Genomic DNA, 8,265 nt, shown 5'->3' on the forward strand with positions numbered 1-8,265 from the left:
ATTATATTTATATACATGTATGAGATTTCAAATATTTTAATTATAAATAATATACAAAAGTAAAGGAATCTATGTTAATATTAGTATTAGTTAGTAAAGTATGACGAAAGCATTACAAATGGCCCTTTAGGACCCTTTTAACCGTTGACGTCCAACTTCGGAATCATCCGACCATTAGATTGACGAGAAACCACCATACGACTACAGATCACGTTGTGGCCCCAACTAGGCATTTCATTGGCTTGATCTTTAGTCAAGGCCCCTGAATGAGGCCTTCCAAGATGAATGGACGGTGCGGATTCATCACAACCAACATGGTGAACCCCGCACATGAGTTGCATGTGCACCAAGGGCGGAGCACCCACTACGCACTAGGCCATTGGGCACGGTCAGACATCTCTGACCCGTGTCCCTCCAAAAAAGGAGAAAACTCTCCTTCTCTCCTCAGTTGCAGCAGCCGACGGATGACCGTCCATTTCTGATCACAGCCCACCATATGGTCCCCACCTTGAAGATCCAAACCGTCCATCTGACAGAGGACGCGCGTGAGACCAAAACCCAACTTTCACATCAGACTTTCATGCATGTATGGACACACAAACCTCGCTGCAAAATGGCCCTACAAAACCATATTTCAAAAAATAGCAACTGTCCTCCTTGCCACAAGGGCAATCCGTGTGTTCTCTCCCTTCTCAAATCTCAGCCGTCCATGCATGTTATCTTAGCCGTCCAATAGCCCTCCACCTAAGCAAGTGGTTTAGGGCTTGCAAACGAACCCACGACCGATTCCATTTTGCCCACCGTTTTAGAGGCGGTTTCGGCCAGAGAAGATCCGAACCCCTAGGTACTAATCCGACAGTCTAGAAAGGGTTAGGGCGAGCATAAGAGGCGTATGGATCAGGGAACAGTAGCTCACCCTCCATTTTCGCAGCTACAACCATGAAACCAGCCGTTTCCTCCTTTGCTTGAACCCACCTGAAAACCTCCCTGGAGCTTCACCCCAACCATTCTCCAAGCTCCTCTGAGCTCATACACACCACCTACAATAATCAGTTCGAAGAAATAAACCCCCTTTTGCAATCTGTCATTGGAGCCATCCCCTTCTTCTCCGTTTGAGCCGCACCAGGTCGCACGATTGGTGGCGATTTTTGGAGTTCCTGTTGGCCTTAGTAGAAGAGAGAAAGAAAGAGAAAAGAAAGGAAGAAAAGAGAAAGAAACTGAGAGAAAGAAGAAGGTGAGGATGTGCAGTCGTTGTGCCGCACCACCACACCCGGACTCTGTCCGAGTCCAGGATGAGTTCGAGTCAAGTTCGATCCAAGTGGGGCATGGGTCCGGTCCATTCCAGACCTTGTGAAAGGCCATGGAGAGAAGAAGAGAAAATGAGGAGGAAAGGAGAAGAGGAGAGTGGCTGGTTGGTTGTGAAGCCTAGCTGAGTTAACTCGGCTGGAATTGAGTCTAGCTAAGTCCAACTGGGTCAGGAAGGGCCTGGTCTGGTCAGGTTTCCAACAGGGAAGAAAGGATGGAGAGAAGAAGAAGTCAGTGAGAGAGAGAGAGAGAGAGAGAGAGAGAGAGAGAGAGAGAGAGAAATGGTGGTGCTTGAAAGCACCAGGTTGACTAGACCGAGTTAGCTCATTAAAATAGGAGTTGGGCCACACTCAACACATGTTGAAGTATAAACCCTCCACTCTCTTGTGTTGTGAATTACCTTTAATTATTTAACTAGATGTTATAGCCATTAAACTTATATTTCTCAAACCTTGACCTTAAGTGAGAGTGTGGGTCAAAGTCCACTAATTGATGTGACCAAAACCCTAACTATAGGATAGATTGTGGGTTGAAGTTCATTAGATAGCATAGTTAAGACCCTAACTATCATGAATCTTAAGCATGAATAGACTATTACGTATACTAATATTAAATATAATAAACAAAACTATAATTATTAGATATCTACATTTTATCTACTATCCTTAAATATTGTCGTGACTAGACTCACTATCGATAACTATTATTATTATCATTAGAAGATATTATCATTTCCCTTATGGGATTAGTCAAATACCTATTAAAATAATTATAAGTGTTAGTCCTTATTGTATTATCATTAGAAAATGTCCTATTATCACTACTTGTATTCTCTTAGAGATTATTAGTCATTATAAAAATGTTAGATAAGGTTACTTGTCGGTGCATTCGGATATGAACTTATGAACCATCATTAATATGAATATTACTCGATCCGTTGTATACTAATAATAATAATAATAATAATAATAATAATAATGATAATGATAATTGAGGATTCAAATTTCAGAATCTAAGTTTAAGATCAAGCTCTAGGATGAAATCCTACAACCTAAGTAATCTAAACCTTAGGTCGATACCTTAAACATAAACAGTAAGTCAAGTTGGGATCTAATGATATAATTCATGATAGGATCCAAGTCTAAGGGCGTGCGCATTTCCTAACAACATTAATGGACGATTCGACACATAAGGTGATGATTCTTCCCTTTGAGCTTTCCATCATCTCATTAGCCTAAGTTATAGTTTTTATTTTAATTTATAAATGATATGTCCATTCTATAAGCACATGTGTTAATTGTTGAAATTGAATTGCTATATTACATGTTTAATGTTCATCCTGTATATTTGTTCATGCTTGTGGATTATTTGTGGATTGCTTATGGACTTCAAACTAGTACATTAGTAGGAAACCCCCACCTATAAATGTACACCCATACTTGGGATGTAACCCGACTGGTCATGATTGAAATGGACCTTCAGCTTAGATATCATTGAAGGGTGGTTTAAATTGACCATTTATGTAGGCCTACCATCCAGGTTGTTGTGTCCAATGGTTTTCAAGGATAGTCTTTTATCGCATGGTTTTTATACTCGCCCTATGTGGCCTATTTTGGTACTCACCTATGCGACTTGCTTTGCTATCGCCCTATGTGACTTTGTTCTGATATTTTTTCTATATGGGTTCGTTGTTTTATACCATGCAACCATGCGATGGTAAGCCCTATATACTGTAATATGATTGCCCATTAGTCGACAGATTCTATTAAACATCCTAAGATGGTAGTCTCATGAGCTAGGGATGGTGGTATGGGACCTATGCCTGAGCGTCGGCCTACGCTGGGCTCTGAGCTCCTCATAGTGACCTTTGAGCTTATTAAAATGGCTGGTTGTAATTGGATTAATAATGGATTGGCTAATCATGCATACATAGCACAAACCAGCATCTATTGCTATCATACGTGATGTACATATTGTTCCGACTGGATGATGTTTCCCAGGTTCGATGATTCCGACTGGATGATGTTTCTCAAGTTCGATGATTACATGGGTGACAGCCCACTATCCGCATGGATGAGCATCCCCGAGGCGATGATTGCATTCATGCATCCATGCATCTAATAAGACCTACATCATGTATTGTTTGTATGCTTTGTTTTATAACTATACTTACCTAATGCGGCAGTGTGTAATCTTGAGAGGAGTTCACACTGAGTTGGCCACTCATCCATCAAATATACAACCGTATAGATAGTATAGGTGGCTTAAGTGATATACAGGTTCAGACTTGATAAGGAGCAGGGTACGATCGCCAGGGATGCGTAACTGTATTTGCCTGGAGGAGCTGTGTTATCTTGCGACTTATATTTATATGTTTTCTGTTATTCTTCATGTATTAAATCATGTAAATCTTGTACTTGTTTAAATTCAGAGACATTGGTTTGTATAAGTCAATATGGGCAGCTTCTTGTATATTTAAATGATAATGAAATTTTCCTTTATGTCGATTTGTCCACACTACGCTCATCTGCTTACTCTGACTCTGATGAAAAAAAAATGTACACTTGAATTTGACCATCCTTTAAGGTTAACACTCGGATTTTTGGGACACGGGTCATATACTCGGGTCCTGAAGATTCGAGGCGTTACATTCAAACAAGTAGCTATTGGTTTGAATCTATTTAAAATCAATCTAGAACCTATAACCCTTGTTTATATGACTGGAAATTGAACAATCTACTATAAGAGAAGCGATTCTATAAGCTACCTCAACAGATACGTCTTCAAGGTGAAGATACGTATATTCTGTCTTTTGTTTTTAGTTTTATAGAGATAACTAAAAAATCTCATTTGTTGATTTTTCTGAGATAACCAGAAAATCTCATTGAGGGATTTTTTATTTGTGATAGCCCTTTAAAATCACAACTGTATCAGGTTTTAAGGCGACCCTGTGAAAACCTATTTATAGTAAAAGCTAGTATCACGTGGATAGTGATTATTGGGAGTGGAGTAGGTATAGTTGTTTAAGAACAATTGTTGTACACACCGAACTACTATAACTCTTGCTATTATGGTGAATGTTTGCTATTTGTATTTGTGGATAATGGTTGTAATTTTATTTATGCAAAAGTAATGAATGTTTTTAATAGATAGCTTTATTTTCTCTTGCTTGGTTTGAGATCTTGATTCTTACAATTGTTCGTGAAATAAGGTTGTCCTACCTAAACTTTGTTTTAGGTATAGGTTGTCCTACGAACTAGTTTGAATCAATTTTTCAATACTAGTGTGATCGAGCTTTTTGATTTATTTATTATTTTAACATTGTAATTTTTATTTGGCATAGTCCGATTCACCCCCTTCTAGGACTATCAAGCTCGCCATTTTCAAGTGGTATAAGCGCTAAGTTGCTCATATTTTTGGATTAATTTCCTTGAGTTAAAAGATCTAGAGCTTTCATTATGTCAAATTTCGATAGCTTGTTTATTACCAGGCCACCACCTTTTGATAGCTCTAACTATGCATATTGGAAAGCCAAAATGAGGATTTTTCTAAAATCATTAGATGAAAGCATGTGACAAGCGACTATAGCCAAATGGAAACCTCTTATGTCTGAAGTATTAGACAATGATGGAACTAAATCTATGAGAGAAATTGCATTCTTTTTATGGACTACAGCTCAGAAAAGCGAAAGCAGTGCCAATGCTAAGGCCTTAAATGCCATAACTTGTGTTCTATCACCTGATTCAAGAGAATTATTTCATATGATACAACCAAATAAGCTTAGGATATTCTTGAAATGACACATGAAAGAACTACTATAGTCAAGATATCAAAAGTTCAAATCTTCACTACTAAATTTGAAAAAATTCGTATAAAAGAAAATGAAACTTTCATGGACTTCTATACGAAACTAAATGATATAGTAAATTCCATGTGAGGTCTAAGAAATGGAATCCCAGAAAGCAAGGTCTGTGTAAAAATACTGCGATCTCTTCTTGAGAGATTCAATTCTAAAGTAACTGTCATTTAAGAATTAAGAGATACTGATTATATGAAGGTAGGTGAGTTATTTGACTCTCTCCAAATATATGAGTTAAATTTTAAAGCTCCTAAAGGTAAGTCTATTGCTCTTAAATCGTCTAAATCTGTTTCAAAAGAAAATTGTGTTAATTTTGATTTTTAAGATACAGAAGATGATATGACATTACTTGCTAAGAAATTTTACAGAATTTTTAAAAACAAGAAAACATCATATTTTCAAAAACCATCTGACAAAAGAAAAAGAAAATCTAAATCTTGAAAATTTGTAAAGGACAGTCAATGTTTCAACTATCATGAATATGGGCACTTGGCAAATAAATGTCCTAAAAGGGATAAGTAAAAAAGAAAGGGCATGATAACTACTTGAAATGAATCATCCGGCTCTAAAAGTTCTTCTAAGTCTAATGAATCGAAACAAGAAAATACAAATGATGTAAAAGCCCTGATGATTATAGCCAAAGTCACCTCCTCAAATATCTATAACTTATCTGATTATGAAAATTTTAGTAGTAACCCTGAAAATGAAGATAATCTTTAAAACGCCTACAATGCCTTATACAGGAAAAGTTGTAAAATTGCTATCAAACTAAAAATTCAAAGAGAAAAATATCTTAAATTAAAAGAAGAATTTGAAAACAATGCTTTAGAAAAATCTCATCTTTCAGATTATTTTGAAAAAACAAAACTAGACTTAAATTTGAAAACATCAGAGTTAAAAAAACTTAGAACCGAAAATGAGAATCTGAAACTCGAAGTTTCTTCTCTTTTGAGTTCTAAGGATACTTGGAGATATGCCACGGAGACTTAAAACTAAAAAAACTGTTAACCTCATCTAAAAATATGGTGACAAATCAGGTCTCGGCTATATCAAAGATAATTATCAGAAAAATAAGAATTCATCTCCTATATTTGTAAAAGGAGAATCCTCAAACTCTAATGGTAAGAATTTGAGAAATTATGGTCGAAATGATTTCAAAATTCTAAAAGCTTTTCAAGTTTTTAAAATTAATTCTAATGTCATCAACTACAGAAATCAAAGATATAACAAACCTCCTTTAGCTGAAAAAAATAATGGACTTACTCAAAGAGCTTCTAAAATTCAACTCAGATGGAATGGGAATTAATAAAAAGGGGAGAAATTCCAACTCCTAGAAACAGAGAAAATATAATGGAACTCCTAAACCCAGAACTATAATGAAATAGGTTCCAAAGGTTACATGTCTTGTTGCCCACGCAGCCTTCAAAGCCACTAGCCATTCAAAATGGTACCTGGATAGTGGATGTTCAAGACATATGATAGGTGTCAAAGAGATATTCACCAACTTCAAGGAAGTAAATGACGGCTCAGTTACTTTCGGTGATGGAAGCAACTGTAGAATTCATAGGCCAAGGTAGTGTTCAACTCTTTAATCTTCCTCCCTTTGAGAATGTATTGTATGTTGAAGGTCTAAAACATAACCTCCTAAGTATATCTCAAATCTACGATAACAAACATAATATAAAATTTACAAATGATATTAAATGGTTATAGGACTTCTGAGAATTGTTATATTATTTTTTAATCATGCTTTTCTAACTATTCATGTTACATGGTCCAAACAGATGAAATAGAACTATGGCATAAACGTCTTAGACATGTTAACTTTAGAGACCTTTACAGATTGAGCAAGAGAGATCATATTCGTGGTTTACCCAAATTAAAAAAAGGTATAAAAAATTTGTGGCGCATGTCAGATTGGCAAGCAAATTAGGAGTAGTCACAAGAAAGTGAACTCCTTAGCCACAACCAAACCTCTTGAACTACTCCATATGGACTTGGTGGGACTAACGAGAACGGAGAGTAGAGGTGTAAAGAAGTATTTTCTGGTTATTGTAAATGGTTTTACCAGATATACTTGGGTAGCCTTCTTGAGAGAGAAATCAGATACTCTCGATGAAGTCAGAAAAAATCTAAAACGAATTCAGACTGAAAAAGAAGTACATGTGATCAAAATCAGAAGTGATCATGGTACTGAATTTGAAAATAGCAATTTTGAGAAGTATTATACACACCATGGTATATTACATGAGTTCTCTGCTCCTAAAACACCTCAACAGAATGAGATTGTTGAAAAAAAGCATAGACTGTTACATGAAATGACCAATGTAATGCTAAATAGCATGAACTTACCGAAAAACTTAAGAGCTGAAGCTGTTAATACTACCTGCTACATTATAAATCGTGTATATGTTAGAAAAGCTAAAAATAAAACAGCCTATGAGTTATGGTTCAACAAGAAGCCAACAGTCAAATACTTTCGAACTTTTGGAAGTAAACGTTTCATTTTACGTGACTGAAAAAATTTGAAAAAGTTTGAAGCTAAGAGTGATGAGAGAATATTATTGGGTTATGCTCTAAATAGTTAAGCATATCGTGCTCTTAACAAAAGAACATGAGTGATTTAGGAATCTATTAACATTGTAATTGACGATCACCTGATCACACCCATACCAAGTAAAGATGATGATGAAGTCAACATTATCAATAAACTTGACTCTTCATCTAAATCAGATAATGCTGAATTAAGATCAGTTAAAGACCATCTGACTGATCAGATATTGGGTAACCCTTGTACTGGTGTTCAGACAAGATAATGGTTAGAAAATATTTGTAATTACGTCTACTTCACTTTTCAAATTGAACCGGCAAATGTAAAAGAAACACTTGCCGATGAAAATTAGATATTGGCTATGCAAGAAGAGTTAAATCAATTCGTCAGAAATGATGTTTGGTATTTGGTTCCTAGACCTTCTGATAAACATATAATCGAAACCAAATGGATTTTTAAAAATAAATCTGATGAAATGAGAAATATCATTAGAAATAAGACACGATTAGTTGTACAAGGCTACACTCAGATAGAATGAATTGACTATGAT

The sequence above is a fragment of the Magnolia sinica genome, chromosome 3 (genome assembly GCF_029962835.1).
Source record: "Magnolia sinica isolate HGM2019 chromosome 3, MsV1, whole genome shotgun sequence".
NCBI classification, from domain to species: domain Eukaryota; kingdom Viridiplantae; phylum Streptophyta; class Magnoliopsida; order Magnoliales; family Magnoliaceae; genus Magnolia; species Magnolia sinica.